The 18,927-nt window shown below is 39.6% G+C and overlaps 1 protein-coding gene across 7 annotated transcripts in view; it reads right to left on the reverse strand.

Moving 5' to 3' along the window:
* Positions 1-18,927, reverse strand: part of DLGAP2 (DLG associated protein 2) — a 453,971-nt gene that overhangs the window by 332,040 nt on the left and 103,004 nt on the right. Inside the window, exon 1 of one of the 7 annotated variants that reach the window (XM_064707625.1) lies at positions 3,938-4,052. The exons of 4 other annotated variants lie outside the window; for them this stretch is intronic. The gene's annotated coding sequence lies outside the window, so the exon portion shown is untranslated. Of the gene's footprint in view, positions 1-3,937; positions 4,053-18,927 lie in introns of those variants that run through there. 2 more of the 7 variants (XM_064707632.1, XM_064707633.1) reach the window with 2 other exon arrangements.

The raw sequence follows: 18,927 nt of genomic DNA on the forward strand, positions 1-18,927 counted from the left end.
CACATATTGCAATGTAATTTTACAAGCTTAACTCCACTGTAGCTTACTGTATGTCTAAAAGGGCCTTTTCAAACAGGCAGCAAGCAGTTATATGAATATAATTCTTCCTGTTCACTTTTTCAGGCTTGTGGGGTATGTATCACCAAACCTGCACTTTTTATAAATCAGTATGTTTAGATTCAGACAAGCTGTGTATCTGAGCAACAGCACAGCAAGGAGCGACTGTTGTCTGTGCATTACATTTTCTCAGATTACTCATTTATTATACAATAGTGTCCTAAATTTTACCCATCACTTTCTTCTGCTGTTTGTTAGTGAGGAAGAAAATTTGGACTCAAACTAGTTTACTTTTGCCATGATTATGTATTCTGCAAGTTAGGTATAAGTAGTTAAGATTAAAACTGTTAAGCTGATTATTGTAAGCAAGATACATTGGGGACTGAGGGGAGAGAAAGAAATAATACTCCTTTTCTTACAAAAATGATTTGCAGAAGTATGTGCTTATTTCTTAACCTATTTGTTTTCTGTGTTTTACTCATTTTAGATGTATTTTTGCAATATGAATACAAATCTAAATGACAAAATCCAAAGGCAACATACTTTACAGATCTAGGTTAAGTTTTGGGTGTCTTTTAAGGGCATATATTTAATAAACAATTGTTTATTTTACAGGATTCATTGCTGAAAACAAAACTAGCAAACTACACAGTCACTTCTTCCCTGACTTCTTCCTACTGTAGGAATTCAGATCCAGTTTGCTGTTACTCAAAACAAAATTTCTGGCAGGTATGACTCATCTTTGTGGTAGCAAAGATTATAAGATGTATGCCTATTTATGTAGCACATGCATAAGAGCACAGTGGAAGTTTTTTAAGGTCTCTTCTAAGAGAAGTGCAAGAGCACGGATGGAGAAAAAGTCCAATGGAGTCAAAAGAGGACCCCAGTAGACTCTCACATGTGTTTGCAAATACATACACATACAATGGCAGTGAATATGTACCAACACCTATGGGAAGAGTTGAATATCAGTCAGATGAAAACATCAGAGCTAACCTCCAAGAGGCTGTAGTGATTAGCAATCACACTCAAAGGCATTCCCACCTTGCAAGCTCAGCTTCATCCCTTGGCCTCAGACCCAGAACAGATCAGTCCTCAATCAAGTCCTGCCTCTTTGCAGTGTCCAGCACTGATTTAAATCAATGTCTCAAAGACACTGGTGGCCAAAGAAACTGCTCAATTTTTGTGCCTGTGAAGCACAAGCCACCCTCCCCAGCTTTACCTGGGTAGTCCAAAACTGAAGAAAATACAGGTGAGAGATGGACCTCAGATTTTCATTATTGCAATAAGTTTTTGGAGGCAGTCATTCTATGAAAACATTAATTAATCTAAATGGATAAAAGAGAAGAACAGCTTAGGTCAACATACAGTGCTTAGAAAGGTGAATAAAATATGGAGGGAAGAGTAGCATGCTTAGAAAGATGGAGAAGAGGGCCTGTTATGGTATGTCTTAAAGATGTGGATAGGGCAGGGATAGTTCACAAAAATTCAACACAGCCCTCTCTGTGTCAGGAACACATATGACACAAAAATTCTAACTTTTTTTTATGTTTGGAATGGATTAGCCTTCTCTTGCTCTACCTGAAAATGATAAAATATATGAGCAGTGACTTCCGGTGACAGCTACACAAGTATCCATGGGTGTGATGCCAAAACTTCAAATGTCGAAATCGGAACAAGATTGAGACTATTTCAGTCATTGTAGATCAATGTTCCTGGTCTAAATTAGTCAGCTGCCTGTTATGCAAGATCATCCTCCCCGCTAGTCATTCTCACAGGGTATTTACAGAACACTGTATGGGAATGGTGAGAATCTGAGTGAAGGTACTACCAGGAGGAGGCTATTTAAAAAAAGAATGTACTGCATACATTTTCAGGCAGACATTTAAGTAGACATTTCTGTAAAGCATTTGCTTTTCCCTTTTGCATTATACAAGCACACATACATACATGTATACACACATACATACATGTATACACACACACACCATGTTTTCATGTCATTGCAGGTAATGCGGGTAGGAAGGCATACATAAATATGTTTAAAAAATCTTTTTGGAACATGAAATACTTCTGCTACTTCTGGGTAGCACAGGCTCATTTGGAAATAGCTTTCAAAATGCAGCCTTTGGAGAAAAGTATTTCACAAATCAAAGTGATTCTCTCAAAGCTTATTTTGCCATGATAGCATTTACTAGAGTAGGAGGAAGAGGAAAATTTTGGTTTAAACACCCCAGTGGATTCAAATCTTGTCTTTTCTGGATGTTTGTTTCAGTGTCCTGAGCTAGATGTAAAACATCTTGTTAAAAAGATCACAACCAAATGCACATAAAATATTTCACCACAATGATCTGCTGCTCTTCTTGTTCTTTTCTGTCTTACATGCTTATTTCCTTACCCTCACTGACTGGGGATGCAATATAGTTGCATCTGTACAAGATAATTTCTGCCTGCTTAACTAATGCTAAAAGACTCCTTTTTGGAAAAATACAGAACAAGTAAAGTGTCATAAGGTGGACTAGCTCAAAAAAACCCTCATTAAATAGCCTTCTGCTGTTTGCATCATATAACAGGATTGCTCTGTGTAGATTGTTATCTCAATAACTGTTCTATGAATACAGTCATAATGAAGGTGGGGGGGAAAAGTCAGGAATGTTCCAATTTTTAACTATTATTTTTACTGTATGTTTTCATTTGTATTTCTTAGTGGGTATAGTATATTAATTAAAAGAAGCCCAATTCATTTTGTTAACACAGAATACAACATGATCTGCATTGATTCAGGGTCCATCTTATTTGCTAAAGCTGGAGATAAAGACCCGGAATTGCTGAACCAAGCCAAGAGTTAGGCTACTTTTTTTATGAATCCCATTTTTTCAATAGCACTTGACCAAAAATGCAGGAGCTTCAGCAAAGCCCGCCAAACTCCAAATGGACTGTCTGATGATTTGGCACAACTTGAGATAATGCTGAAAGCAAGTACAGCCAAATTAGTACTTTCATTCAGCTAAAATGAAATGGACTATAATATAAATAGATCAAAATTGGGCCCAGATCCTGCAATTCACTATGCAGGCAGACTGTCAAGTGCAGAATCAGCACTTTGGTGAGCAGAAATCTAATGAGGAAAAGCTCTAAAACGCAGAAAGAATTATTAGAAGAAAAACTATTTAACTCCTCCACATAACTAGAAATATTTGCTAAATACCACAGATACTAATAAATGTGTTAAGAGTACTTACTTTGAACCTTTAAATGATTCTTTAAATGTAGTAAAAATAATTTCATGCAACAACGTGTCAAGCCAGTTTGGAAAAAGCGTAAAAAGCCCTTGATGACTGTGTTTATCCACAGCAGAGCAAGTGTATAATCAGTGTTACCCAGCCCAAGAAGCAATGCACTACCTGAGCACAACACAAGTGACACAGATTTTGGAAGATTAAAAATGAGAGAGAAGGAGCGAAAGGTTAAACATACAAATCCCACATAGAAAGAAGTATTTAAATGCTGGGCTTTTTTGACAATTGCAGCCTACAGTGCAGTTCCTCTGTTTCATGTTTGCTCCGAATTAAAAATAAATAAGTAAATAAATAAAGAGAAGCAGTTTAGTATTCATAAAGAACCAGTCTTAAAGAGAATTCTATTCACATTAACACAAAAGATTGCATCATGTTATATAAATAAAACCATATACTGTGACACAAGGATCTGCTAGCAAAGTCAGAAATTCGATAGACAGAAAGGCTGTGAAAAATCTGCAAACCTGAATAACGAGGAGAAAAATGAAACAAAGGAAACAGGACATGTTTCTAGACACTTTATGGATATAAATAAATACAAATTATAGAGGAACAACAACAACAACAACAGAAAGCCTTACCATGATGTTTGCACAACTGTGTGTCTGTAGCCCATGCTATAAATGTGGATACCTTCTATTTCCATCATCTCAGCCCCTCTAGTGGTCAGTACCAGAAGATCTTGCCTTCAGGAGGGACACGATCTACCCATATGTACCATTCGCTGTTGCTCCAGTATCTTGACAGATATTTTTTTCTTAATCGTGTAATTTTTTCTGGAGATCTAACTTGTCACTTTTTATTAGCATCTTTGTCAGTGCTGCTGCTACGTGCATACATTTAATTGCTAAGCAACAAAGAGTAAGCTCTGCACAGCACATTCGATTACTGCATTCCCTGTGCCATGCATTGTTACTAATGCACTTATATAATAAGAAAGACCAAAAAAAAGAAAAAAAAGTAAAAATATTTATTTCTGTTTCCATAGCATCTAGAAGCCACAATCTGAAATCAGGCTCCATCATGCTAGCCACAAGGAAGAGAGCTAACAGCTGAAGGAAGATGAGGGCAAGTGGACCGATAGAAAGTGCACAACAGTTAAAAGCAGAGGTGAGTTTCAGTGTTTCCATAGATGAACAGGCTAAGTCTGAAGCTCAGAGGTGACTGCCTACCTACAGTCAGGATTCTCAGACATTAGGGAACAACTGCTGTGGCTAAAACACTTGAAGCTTTTGCAAGCATGGTGGCCTCAAGGTGGGAAGCATTATCAGTTTTCACAAGTTTTTCAGTTTGGAAGAGATATATCTGCATTGTGTCAAGAAATACTCTCTCTTCCTTCTTCTCTTTAAGTTGTAGAAAAAAAACAGGGCAGGCAGTATTTTGTCACCAAATGTTACTCATCACTGTCTGCTCTTCACATCAAAATGTAAATTTGCCCCTCTCATTGAAGGTGCTGTGTCCAAAATCTGAGTTAGACATTAACAAGCATTATTTGAGTGTATCACACAAGGGAGTACAACTCCATTTTTCCTTTGCTGAAGTGCAGCAATGTCCACCAAAGAGTTCTCTTTATGCCTGAGATGTACAAGGACAGTGATCCCTTTTTTCTCTTGTGATTACCAGCTATTTTGCAGTCAGCACCGCATTTTTGAGTGCCGTATCTGCAATATCTTCAGCAAGAAGAGTTGCTTGGAAAACTAAGCCATGATTGTGCAGGTGTACAAACTTGCAAAACCACATAAAATCACTTTATTTCTGCAGTTAGATTCAGGAATTGGGCCTGTCTGTGTCTCTTTGGCATAGGCTTTTAGCCCCAAGGATCAACAGGAGTGCTAGGAAAAGAAGTATTTGCTTTTGAATTATGAACAATCATGAGCACAGTCCGGCCCAATAGCATTAGTATTTCCTCTGGGTTCCAATATTTTTGCAAAGAAACTAAAAATCCCCAATAGCTAATGTGTCCTGTTGCTTTTGGTGGGACTGAAACCAGGGCTGTAGTTGTGTTCTGGGCACAACATCCTTTGTGTGTCCCGTGGAAAGACCAAGCTGAAGTTCTAAATGAACCACAGCAGGAGACCACAAAGAACATTATCAAATTCTGAAACTAATTAAGTACATAAGTACTTAATCATACAAAGTGCTTCTGCATTAAGCTACTCAACACATTAATTACTTAACCCCTGAAATATCATTGTGAATATGTGCTTTTTTGTTGCTATTTCATAGGAGGGCAGATGGATGCTTGGAGAGGCTATATATTTCCAAGAGCTACAGAGTCAAATCCTTTCACATACAGACCTTGCTGGAAAGCCTAGGTAAGGACAGCTCTGACAGCTCCTGCTCCAGAAGAGCATTTTTAGTTCAGAATCGTGGAATATTCTGATTTGGAAGGGACCCACAAGGATCATCAAGTGCAGCTTTGAAGTGAACGGCCCACACAGGGGTTGAACCCACAGCCTTGGTGTTATTAGCACTTGGGTCTGACCAACTGTGCTAATCCCAGTCCAAACCCCAGAGCGTCTTGAACCAGAAGAGATGCCAGGGAACCTGCTGGCAACTGGGAGACCCTGTTCTTGCCTCCTGGCCACTTTGGGAGATAAATACAGAACAAAATTACAGACTTTCTAGCTACTAGAGAGATCTCAGTGATTGTCTTCTGACCCAGAGTCCTACAATTTCTCAGACTAAGTATTCAGTAGAAGGTAGCACAGAAAAGAAGTCTCACATCACTTGGCTTCTAAGATAGAAATTTTAAAAACCCATCAAATGAGGTAAAATATTGTCATATTACATTATACTAGTATGCTGATAACAGTAAGAATTTAATCTATTTCCTACCATATAACTTCTTAGCATTCAAAAACTACTACATGAATAGTTGTGCTTTTACATTTCTTAACACAGAGCTCATTTCTGGATCCTCACATGGAACATTAACAGTTTCTTCTGCTTAGCTCAGGACACCAGAATGACCTTGTTTGGTGGGATTTTCCCTAAACATCATTCTGAACACCAAAAACATCTGGGCCTAGCATAACCTTCTTGAATTCATTGACACAAACTCACAAAAATGTTCTGGGTTCAACCCTTAGTGATGACTCGAGTGACTGTGAAGCATTAGGTACACAACACAGTCTCTGAACATGAGCTGCAGTGACAACATGTGCAATACAGCCTACAGGGAGGGAAAAGGAAGGCTATATATGACCATCCTAATGGTCACACACTTTACAGCACAGGGTTAAAATAAATGCTTGCTTTTCCTCCATATCTGTAATTTCCCTTGAATGCCTCCAAAGAATAATTGCAGTCATGATCTGCTTGGCTTCAAGGAGGAAAATATACAGCTTATGGGCATGTAAGTACACAGGCCCTTAGTAACAAGACTATGCTTAATAACTTCTTTAATTTTTGGTCAGCCCTGAACTGGTCACACACTTGGACTAGGTGACCATTGGAGGTCCCTTCCAATGAAAATAATTTATTCTTCTGTTCCATTCCATTCCATTTCACAGAGCTGGGCACACCAGCCACAGACCCCAGGGCAGGCAGGGTGGTGCCCAGTCTAGCTGGGGGCTGGACATCACAGCAGCTGTGGACTAATGGCATTTGAAAAGGGATTTTTTTTTTCCTACAGAGCCCCATTAAGGAGCACATCTACTTACAATAAAAATGGACAGGATAGTAACCCTGCACTTTGCAGACTCTTAGCATTCTTTTATCGAAAGAGCACTCACTGCAGCAGTAGCCTTTGTTCATACTTCCCAAATCATGAAGGTTAATGGAGTCACCCTTCAATGAGGTGGCAAGACAAGCCCTACTGGACTCAGAAAACAATCTCTTTCTCAAAATAATAAAACTGGATAGATTTCTCTCTATTAGAAAGGTATTTTTCATGGACTGGATCCATCTTGCATAGAGCACTAGAAACAGGATAATCTTCAGCCAGTACTAAGCTAAATATATATGTTTCCCTAACTCAAAACAACTTTAAAGATGTGTCACACAAGGCTGAGTCCAAGCCAAAATAGAACTGCGGACTGAAAAGACATTTTCAAAAGGTGTGTGCGTAAAAGGCTCAAAGATACTTCTCAGTTCAGGAAACAAAGCTTGCATTTTGGTTGTTTTTTTCATTTGCAGAGAGATCATTCAAAGGAAACCAAAACTAAACATTCACTGACAATACAAGGAGCACCCTTAAGGTCCTTCCTGAATTGCAGTGCTTTAGACACACTTAACATCAACAGTTTCCAAGTTTTTTTCAGAGCTATTATTTTCACTTCTTTCATATCCACCATTTTTGTGAGATTCGTCTTTAACCCAGTCTGCTAATGTATTACTACTGTGCCCACCACTGTGGGGAGAGAATTTTATCCAGCAGCCAGCTAAGGAGATGAGTAGTAGCTGTGAGCTTTATTGTTGCAATATTAATAATTTAAACCTTCTATAAAAGAGTTTGTTAAGGATGGGCATGAGGGAGCAAAACATTATAGGGCTGTCTGCAATTTAGTACCTCAGAGTGATGAACAGTAGAGCACATCTCGAAGCACTTGTCTCCAAATCAATGCTTCCTTGCTTGTAAGGCAGAGGCAGGGAATGTTTTATTCACAAGATTTCAGAAATGGCTAAATGCAGCTCAAATGACAAAACTTGTAGAATATGTTCTTTACTTAAGCTTTGAACCTGATAGAATCTGTTCAGATTTACACATCTGAGAAAAAGGGATCTTCAGTTCCTAAAGTAGTGAGGTGTATTCAGTCTCTACATTATTCTAAATTTTGTTCTCCTTATAGTAACTGAAAAATCGTTCTTAATACCAAACATTTCCATTAGTTTAGAATGGGGTGGAAATTGGGAACATCCCAGAAAATCTGCATCAATAATATAGGGGTGAGGGGACACCAGTAAAATTCTAGGAATTATTCAAATCTTAGACTAATAACCTTCTGAATGGAGGCAAAAAATATTTGATGTAATTTTATCATTCCGTAGAAAGAGATTTTTGATATGTGAGAGCTTTTTGTCAGTGAAAGAGGCTTTTGTCTGCTGGTTTCATTTGCTTATGGTAACAAGAACAAAATACCAAAACTGAAAAATACTAATTTTCAGTGGTCTTTAATAATATAGCTGTATTTGCACATCCAGGACCAAACTGAAAGGCTCCCATCTACATTTCTCAGAGGAAAAAGGATGAGAAGATGTAAGTGTTTATGATTGTTTTGAAAATGGAGCTCTATTCTCTGTAGCTGTTGCCATCTACCAGCTCTTATGTTCATCCCAGACACTTGATAAGTTTGCTTATGTCTTTGTTTAGTCCAAATTAGTTCTGCAGGGGATAAAAGCCAGGAGACCTCTTGGAGAAAAAGTAATAATGTGGAACTTTCAGATGTTGAAAATCAGACTGATTTTGTTTGGAAAGAATACTCACTAGGCTGAAGAAGGCCATCACTCATTTTCTATAATAATGAAGGCATGAGATGAGGTGTACTTTGATTTCCTGATTATAATAAAAGTGGGAATAGTTTTTTACTGTATGTAATGTGAAGAAGAAAACAGTGGCATTCTACTGGCATTCAAATAAAGTGTGTCTGAAATAGCGCTGTATTATGTACAACAGAAAATTAGGTATAACAGGACTATGCAATATGCTGCCCTTCACCAACACTAGTAAACATCAAATGTTTTCATAAATGGAACAATGGCATCCATTATGTCATCTCAGAATACATATGCTTCATAATTAATGTTATTAGAAGAGGAAAAGTCTGTTCTGTAAAAGCAGAGCAGTTAAGTGATGCTCATAATCCCTACCATGCAGCCCATTAACCTCAGAAATTTTAAGTAGCTTCGTAGTCATCCATGGCATTTCAGATTTCTCACAGCTTCAATACTGTGGGCAGCTTCACAAGCTTTTTGTAAAGTTTCTCATGACTAGGACATCTGTAAAATCCCCTCCAGACCTTTCTTCAATTCATCTTGTGTTAATCAGTCAGTAATTGACATATCTGAATAAGGATAAAGGTACATCCCTAAAAACGTTGCTCTACTGAATGCAATGTCTTTTTAAAAGACTTACAGGTAACTTTATGTGCCGTAAGATATTAAAAGCATTCTGTTTCTTAATCTTACCTTTCTCTTCCCATTTCAATGTGAGTTTTTGATGAGCAGCATTCCCAGACAAGACTCATAGTAAGGAATCAAAATAATCAGATATAAATCTTCTGCCTTTTACAAACTAACCCACCATTCAACATAGGTGTCCTCACTTTTTACGTGAGATAAATTATTTATTTTAGAGTCACATGAAAAATTGCAACGCTGCCTAACACGTTGCTTAGAGACAACTGATGAATTTTCTTCCTGGATGTGTACTTGGGAAATATTAAAGGTAGAATCGGGATGCTAAATTTTGGCATAGCGGTTTTTTGTTAATTCCTTTACTCCACAGAGGGAAGAAACTGGTGAACCTTTGTTAATTCGGATCTCATTAAACTGGCCTTCTTTTCCTAGAAGGAATTGATTCAGGACTCAACTGCAATAGCAATATCACCATTAAATTACCCCTCACAAATGTACTTGTAGTCCTGACCCCTTGACAAAAATACTTTTGTACTTCTGATATGGATATATGAGATGGGCCTAGCTGAAGAAACATATGAGGATTATGTTAGAGGAATTCAGAGATCTGCATGCAGAGAAGAGGATGTCATCTCTTCCTCTCTGGCTGGCAGCAGTAATGTTGCACTACATAATGTAAGATAGTATGAAAAAGATACTTGGATACTCAGAGCATGTTAATATCTAAAGCAGAGATGCAAAAATACACTGGATGTTATATCTCAGGGCATCCATTAGATTATTTTAGTACTAGAGGAGAAGAAACAAAACATTCACCCTCTCAGAATTCAGATCCTACCTATCTAACTTGCAATTCACCCTGTGTGATGGAAAATCTATACCAAATGGCACATGGGTGGACAGCTTTACCTAATTGGGATTATCCATAAAAAGACCCATGGTTAAGTTCCTGGTGTGGGGTTTTGAATCTAAGGCTTCAAATTACAGAATTTTTAAGGAATGTGGTGGTTTGACCAGGAAGAAGTGGGAATTCTGGGAAGCTGTGGTCAAACCAATGAAGGTTTTGGGTTTGAGACTGGCACCTGGTGTAGCCAGTGGGGTTTGGACACACCTCCGAGAATACACAGGGGTTAAAAAGCAGGGCACTGCCCTTGGCACTCTCTCTTGGGACGTCGCTTCGAAGAGGTCAGATCACCCTCCCCTGTCCAGCCTTGCTGCTGGGCGGGGGAGGGGCAGCCATGCGGTAGGCCCGGGGCCTGGACAGAGATGGGGGTGAGAAAGCTCTCAAGGATGGAAGGGTGGCGGAGCCCCAAGAGACATCGGGCAGTCATCCCCCCCCGGAGGGAGAGAGAGGAGAGCCGGCGTCTGAATGTGATAGCAGCCAGCCCGGGAGGAGAAAGGGGGGGGAAGAGTGCAGCCTGGCCGGCGGAGCAGCAGCACCTGTGGGAGTACCAGCATTCTGAGATAGACAGAGACTGAAAACTTTTAACCCTTTCTTTCATGATTGGGGCCTTGCAAAAATGCTAATCCTCCTCGAAGCTGAATAAGAAGGGAGATAAGAGATGAGATGAGACAAGGACCTGGCCCGAAGAACGTGGAGATGATTGGATGGGGAGAGATGATTTGGAGTGGCCTTTTGGCTGGACTTTTCTTGTGGCCATGGACTCAGTTGTTCCTGTGACACAGACTGCACTTAGGGGGAAGCAGTGGCTCAAAACCAGGAGGGTTCTTCGTGAGGACCCCCCGGCCCCAGGGGGTTGGAAAAATATGGGGGGGACAGATGTCCCAAAGCAGAGATTGTGCCTTTTTGGAGTGAGACAAGGCATCCTTGAAAGACAACCCTAAGAGCAGCTCTGGCCATGCGTCAGTGGTGAGAGCACTGAGCATGGAAGGAAGATGTCACAAGTGGCAAAAGGACTTTTTTCCGGGCGGTGCCGAAGTGACAGGGAAGCACACGAGGTTTCAGTGTGTTTCCAGGGGAAGCCTATGGAACAAGAAGGACTCCTTTCCTCTTCATGAACTGCAGTTTGAGTATACTAAAGTGTGGGGCCAAGGCTGGGTAGTTGATGATTTGGGAGAATGTATCGGATTGGGAAAGTCAGGTAGTGGGGAGGGGGGAAAATGGTTTTTGTAAGGTTTTCAATTCTTTTTTTCTTTTCCTTATAGTCTTTCCCTATTTTCCTGTAGTTTAGGTAATAAAGTGTTCTTTATGTTTAAGTTGGAGCCTGTTTTGCTTATTCCTGGTCACATCTCACAGCAGACACCAGGGTGAGGGCATTTTCATGGGGGGCACTGGCTCTGTGCCAGGCTCAAACCATGACAGGACTATCGGTGTTTGCAGTCTTATGGGCAGGGAAAAAAAATCAACCAGATTTGTGATCTGAATACTAGGGAAAGATAGTTTCTTTAGAGCTTGTGTTTGCTGCACAAGTAAATTTAATAAAATCAAACAAAATTTTCAGTGTCTCATTGGTATTGGGGTAGCTCTGATTTCCTAACTCCTGGTGAGCACAGGCAGCAATCAAACTGAATAGCTTAGTGTGCTTCAATACTGCCATGCCAAACCCTTCTACACCAGCATGAAACTCCTTTTGGCCAGACAGATTTCCTACCCTACATCCTGGCCCTAGCTGAAGCCCACTTTTTGGCACAGCAGCGCCCTGAGTCTGCAGGGATTTCCAGAAAAGGCCCCTGTGGAAGCTGCAGAGCCCCTGGAGCCCCCAGAAGGTTGGGAGAGGCTGCAGCACCCCCTCCGCTTCCGCAGCTCCACCGCCCCGGCTCCGCTCCAGCCCACGGCCGCTCTGAGTCACAGCTCACCACGTAAAGCTCCATCTGCAGAGGGTTCCTTCTCTGCAAGCAATGGGAGGTGACACTCTGACTAGGGGAAAAAAAGGCAGAATGTGGCATTCATCTGAAGAATGATGCTGTACCAATGTCCCACATCCTCAGTCAGCTCCAGGGTTGATTCAAACATGTCCAAATGGGGGGTGGAAATTCGTATTTGCTTGACATGCAAGAGAAAACACTTCAAATTAAAGACGAATAACATACATAAAACCTTTTTTTTTTTTTTTGCCTACCAGTGCTGTCTATGAGTCACTTTTTTTCTCCCAAAGAGAACTGTAAACTAACTAAACACTAAGTATGTTTAGTAACACAGAATATCCAAATTTGTTAGATACACTTTATAAAGGTCATGTTCTGTAATATCACACTGATCACCACCTGATTAAATTGCCTACTGCTCCAAATTTAATGAGAGACTGAAAAGTCTCAATGGTAATTGGGATAGATGATCCTTTAAAGAGAGAAAGTGAGTGGGTGGTTAGTTGAAGCACATAAGAATGCTTATTATTGTGGAGGTGTAAGTAGTCCTTCCTGAGAAAAAACAATTAAAACTATTTTATTTGGAAAACATTGAACTTTTAATTGTGTTGCTTCACTGAAATCCTGGACAGAGTATCAATTCTCTAACATATGGAGAAAATAAAAATGAACAAAGAATTCCAACAACCAATCCAGCAGTATATTTTCTGTCTACAATTGCATAATATATGGTAAATTTAATTATTTCAAAAATTTTAGTATAAAATTTGTCAAATTTTCAGGAACTCTCTAAGTGATTTGCGTCTTGCTCTGTTTTTCTTACAAGATTTTTACTCCAAGCAAAGCCATTGACAGGAAATCCAAGTACACAAAAAGATATAAAGACAAAAACAATTATCTGACTGAAAATTACAGAACTACTATATTAAAAAAAAGAAATAATTTAATCTTAACTAATATAATGTCCATTAAAGACACTAAGTATTCTTTATGCTCTTGTAGTAAGATTACTAAAATGTTTTACTGGGGGTTTGAAATGGCACTAAAGTAAACTGCTATTAAATATGTCACTCAAATGTTCATCAGGAACACTGTGAGAAGGGGAAATTCTTATAAAAATGGCTCAATTTTTAAAATCATAATTAGATTTTTTCTACCTAAAAGATTGGGTCAATTTCAAACAAGTGTTATTTAAAGGAAATCACATTAACTGCATTATATAAAAGATCAAACAAGGCAATTGCAACAGATATTCTGGGTTCCTAATCAACAGAATTACCAATATTTTACATCTTTAAGTCTTCAATTCTACTCATATTTTACTCTGACTGCAAAATGCAAATTAAAATTCCAGACTTTTTTTGAAGTTATAATGTGCCATGAAAGCAGTACTTAAGTTTATATTAAAAAAAAAAAAAAGAAAGCACTTAAGACCCTGCTTTAAAAATATCATTCAAAACTGGTAATTCAATGGTTCTGAATTAAAGGGAGAAAATAACATAAGAAAAGTCTTGTAACTCTGTTTTAGTTCTGTGAAATGATTAGTCCAGCTCTCAGGAGCTATGGCAAGTCTGTATCCTCAGGTCTCAGACAGGAGGATTGCACAAGTCCTCCAGCATAAAAGCTCTTTCAGAAGCCATATTTGATGTTCCTTGTCTGTTCTGTGCCAGGAGCATGTCAAAATACAGATGAATTGTGGTTCAAGACTGGGGTTAAAATCTGTCCTCAAACATATGACTGCAGTTTGTTGCTCAGTTGAAAGGTTGACTTGTTTTCTAGTTCCCAATTTTCTTTTCTTTCAGAGCAGGTATTTTATTTAGAGCCATATCTGGCTGGGTGAAAAGGACAAACATAAAGTACTTGGTATAAAATCTCTCACAAGATACTTGGGAGAGTGGCAAAATGTACAAAACAACAGCAAACTCAAGCTATAAGCAGCAGAAGATATTGAAGCATGAGCAACCACCAGCATGAGCAACCTGGCCTCTTCCCAAGCTGCCAGGAGAAATGAACTTCAGTAAAAACTTATTTCTCTTTTTAAGAGAAGGCAACTGTTGGTTCAGGCAATTCCCACCAGGTCTATTATTATTTACAATGGAGGCAGACATCACTCTTGGCTCTTGCTCAAGGAGAACAGGGAGAGGGGGAGAGCTCCAACAACTTTCAGAAGAGAAGAGGCGTAACTCTTCACAGCACATGCTTGGGTGCAATGGGAAGGGACTTCATTGCTAATGATGGCTTATTAGTGCTATTGCATTTTAAGTTATCACAGAAGGGGTTCAGGTTAAAAGTACATTATAATTTTGAAAATCTTCTGACTTACCTTTCCCTGAAGAGACTGAAGTTCTTTTGCCTAAATCACAAATCAAAATTACCTTTCTCTAGCCCAAAGGTGCTAGCCTACCTCCACAGGCTTAGAGAAGACACCCCAGTCCCTGACAAGAGGTCTGCTCTACCCTCAGACTGAGAAATTTCACACAGAAAGGCTACCCTGGCACCAGCTGTCCCACCATGTCCTATGACAGGTACAAGAGACACAGCAGAACAGGATCTGGGCAGGTGAGAAGGTCACAGAGTTGGCATAACCTGCATGGGAACTGCATCCATCAATAATTCAAGTCAACCCTTCAGCTCTTCTAGCCTCAGTAAGGGTCACGTAGCCCTTGCTGCCTGGTCAGCCCTGGGTGCCCGTGCACACAAGGTAAGATAGTGAGATGGCACCAGCTGGGGGCTTCTTCTGATGCCTGGAACATGCCATTGCCTCACTCCAACAAAAAGGAAGCACACCAGATTAAATATCCCCTCACATCACCATATGCTCTTGCCAGGTGGGGGGTCTGAACCTGCTTGGATGGGGTTATGTAATAACGACTGAACTGATTCTGAGGTAGAGGAAGTTTGGAGAGCTGCCTCCTCCCTCTCCCTTAAGCATGGGATAGTGAAGAACACCCATGGCAGAGGCTTTTTCCTTTTAAGTCTCTCCTCATTTTCAGACTTTGAGGAAAAATAAGAATCTACCAATGTTTCTGCTGTAATAGAATTTTCAAGCCTATATTTATCAAATGGTTTTCAATTCTGAGAGATAAAGGGAAGGAAAAAATGAAGGGATAGTAAAAAGAGAGGAAGAAGAGAGACTGCAAAAGCTAGCTTAAATGCTTGAGTCATAATATTTCTAGGACTGTTTTCATTGCCCATATTCCAGTGGCATTATAGGCTCACCATTTAGGAATCAAGTCTGCAAATCACTGTCTTGGAGAAAGACACTCATGAACAGAATGGAGAGAGAAGCAGGCAAGAGCTAGACAGTTACAATTACTAAACTAGACAGTGGTTATTCATTTAATCTCTAAAGAGAAAGCATATTTTATTATTCACTCTGTCTAAACTCTGTTCAGTAAGCCTGGTTCTTTTATCCATTGAAGACTGCATTACTGAAGTACAAAATGAATAAAAATAACATTTACATTAAACTCATAGTTCCTATATCACAAAGTTCAAGAATGTCAAGTAGATAAATCTGAACAAACATAATTTCACATTTCATGATAGGGATATTCAGGAATAACAAAGCATGACAATATAATAGTGGAAAGGAAAAGAAAAAAAGAAGTCCCTGCATCATGTTTGGTTTTATTTTATTCTCTGAGAGGTACACATTGCACTTAATTGTGCAGGCATTATACTAAACATGAACATTTAATAATGGAAATCAATGTCAGTTAATTGATTACTGTCAAGAATCTGCTGATTACAGAAATTGTTTCTTCTTGATCTACCTTAACAAAACTGAATATTAATGCACAACAAAAATAGTGCTCTTTGCATGCAAAACTTATGTGTTTCACTGAAGACACCCCCACTTCCTCCTACCAAACAGCTGTGTACAATAGTATATTCCAAAAAAATTTCTTTAATGCTAGGACACCAAAGAATAGCTGAGGTAAAAGGAAGTCTTTTTGTCAAATGCCTTGTTTAATAAAGACACTTGCATGTATTTTTATTTAATTTACAAATGTAAAAGCTGGTATTATATTACATAACTTCTTGCAGGCCAGAATTACTTTACAATTTAGCTATCATCTGAATGAATCGTTAAAGAATTTATGGCTCTTTCTACTCCATCTATTGGTGAAATATATAGAAGCAACAGAAGAGGTCTGACTAGGCAAGTATGCATTATGGGTAGACATACAAACTTGTTATTAATCAACTATTCATGAGTACAGCCGGAGCAGAGACACTTTGAGAAGTGCACTTTCAGTCCAAAATAGGAATAGTAAATTTTGAAATTTATATATAAGCTAAGAAAAATATCTAAAAGTATCTGTCTGGTTGGTAGTTGGTGCTCCAAATAAAGTATGTAGTATCTTTTTATGTGCAAAGACATGTCTGAAATGCAAGGCTGCTGATAATTCTGTTATGGAGAAAACTTACCTGATGGTGATATATCCTTTGTCTCAATGTCCTAAATTTAAGCCCCAAGCTCACGTTAATGTCTTGATCCATTTCAGCCTATAGGGAATTTGTGAAAGATGGCATTCACCAAACCAGAGTAATTTTAGTGCTACAATGGGTGATTCTGGGATGATTTATTTCAGGACAGCTTTTTCATAAAGCACAAATTGCAGCTGCTTAGTGGTGTTCTGAAGAGCCTCCTGGCTGGGAGGACCTACAATGACCAGGCATGCAGAACAAGGATGTTGTATTTTCTTTCATACTGCAGGAACTTAATGCATGATGATCAAGTGGCATTCTCAGAAGTTTAATCTATTTTTACTAATAAAGTATTCTTTGTGATCAACAGCTTCCTTTAGATTGTTCACTGTGACTTCTCTTGGCTTATTTTCCTGTTTGTTGTGCAGTGTCCTGAGTGTGTGCACACTGCTTTACCCATCTAGCACTAACTTTAAGAGTTAAATCAGCTTCCTCAGGAAGCTGCAGAAGTCATTTCCTTACTGAAAGACAGTGGAGCTGTGGCTAGCACCCCTGAAGGAAAAGGCTTTGCACTGGAGCTTTAGACACAAGATAATAATCATTTGTCTGTATAGAACTAAAGAAAATAAATAGGTTTCTTCAATTTCTTATTTTTAAAATATTTAGTTCCAAAGCTCAAAGAAAAGGTAGCTGAAAGCTCTACAGTGATTGCTAATGCCCTTGCATTATTGAGAAGTGGCAGAACTGAATAACTTCCCCTTGGACCACTGCAGTGAACTCATCGTGCTTCAGCAAGGGGCTCACAATGACCCAGACTTCTCCATTCAATGTAGACAGCAGCCAAGCTCTCCTGGCCAGCACTGTGAGTGGGAATGTTGATCTGCTGGAGAGTAAGGAAGCTCTGTAGAGGGACCTGGACAGGCTGGATTGATGGCCTGAGGCCACTTTTATGAGATTCAACCTGAACAAGTGCTGGGTCCTGCCTTTGGATCACAGTGAGCCCCTGCAGTGCTGCAGGCTGGGGACAGAGTGTCTGGAAAGCTGCCCTGTGGAAAATGACCTGGGGGTGCTGGTCAACATCTGCTGAACATGAGCCAGAGTGTGCCCAGGTGGCCAAGAAGGCCAGTGGCATCCTGGCCCAAATCAGCAATAGTGTGGGCAGCAGGAGCAGGGCAGGGATTGTTCCCCTGTACTCGGCACTGCTGAGGCCACACCTGGAGTCCTGTGTTCAGTTCTGAGCCCCTCGCTGCAAGAAAGACATTGAGGGGCTGCAGAATGTCCAAAGAAGGGCAGTGGAGCTGGTGAAGGGTCAGGAGCACAAGTCTGATGAGCAGCAGCTGAGGGAGCTGGGATTATTCAGTCTGGAGAACAGGAGGTTCAAAGGAGACCTCATTGCTCTCTACAGCTGTCTGACAGGAGGGTGTAGAGAGATGGGGGTCAGTCTCTTTTCTGACTAACAAGCAGCAAGATGAGAGGAGATGGCCTCAAGTTGCAAAAGGGAAGGTTTATTTTGGACATTAGGAAAAATTTCTTCTCCAAAAGGGTTGTCCAACATTGAAACAGGCTACTCAGAGAATGGTGGAATCACTGTCCCTGAAGATATTTAAAAGATGTGTAGATGCAGTGCAGAGGGTCGTGATTAATAGTGGACTTGGCAGCACTGAGTTAATGATGGGTCTTGATCAGAACTTAGAGGTCTTTCCCAAATGAAATTATTCTGTGTTTGTTTATTTATAAGGGATACATTGCTTGAACCAGTAGGCATGAAAAATAATTTCTCTTTATTTTAGAACTAAGGTTTCCAAACATGCTTATCAAATATCAGTGAAGGACATCTTTTTTTCTTTTAGGAACAAGTTACAGAATAGATGCTTTTAAGCAAAATATCTACATTACTGGGGGAAGTGGTGGGAGAAACTGAACTACAGCTAAACATCAAATTCCCAGTCACTAAAGTTAATTTAACAACCTGATTTTCAAGATGCTGGGTTCAATCAGCTATATATAATTTTCTGATGCTGGATGTTCACTTTACCTGAGTACAGCTATGCTAATTATAACATCACTGTACCTTTGCTCTCCATGGGGCTCCTACTTTGCAATGGGCCACATTTTAATAAAGGAGAATGTTTTCTTCTGCACCACTGGTACCCATCCAGACCTCCTTGCAGAGGTTTCCTCCAGTCCAGCTGCATACAAATGAGTGGAAAGGGGAAAAGTAGCTACAGATCTA

The sequence above is a fragment of the Zonotrichia leucophrys genome, chromosome 3 (genome assembly GCF_028769735.1).
Source record: "Zonotrichia leucophrys gambelii isolate GWCS_2022_RI chromosome 3, RI_Zleu_2.0, whole genome shotgun sequence".
Lineage (NCBI taxonomy): Eukaryota > Metazoa > Chordata > Aves > Passeriformes > Passerellidae > Zonotrichia > Zonotrichia leucophrys.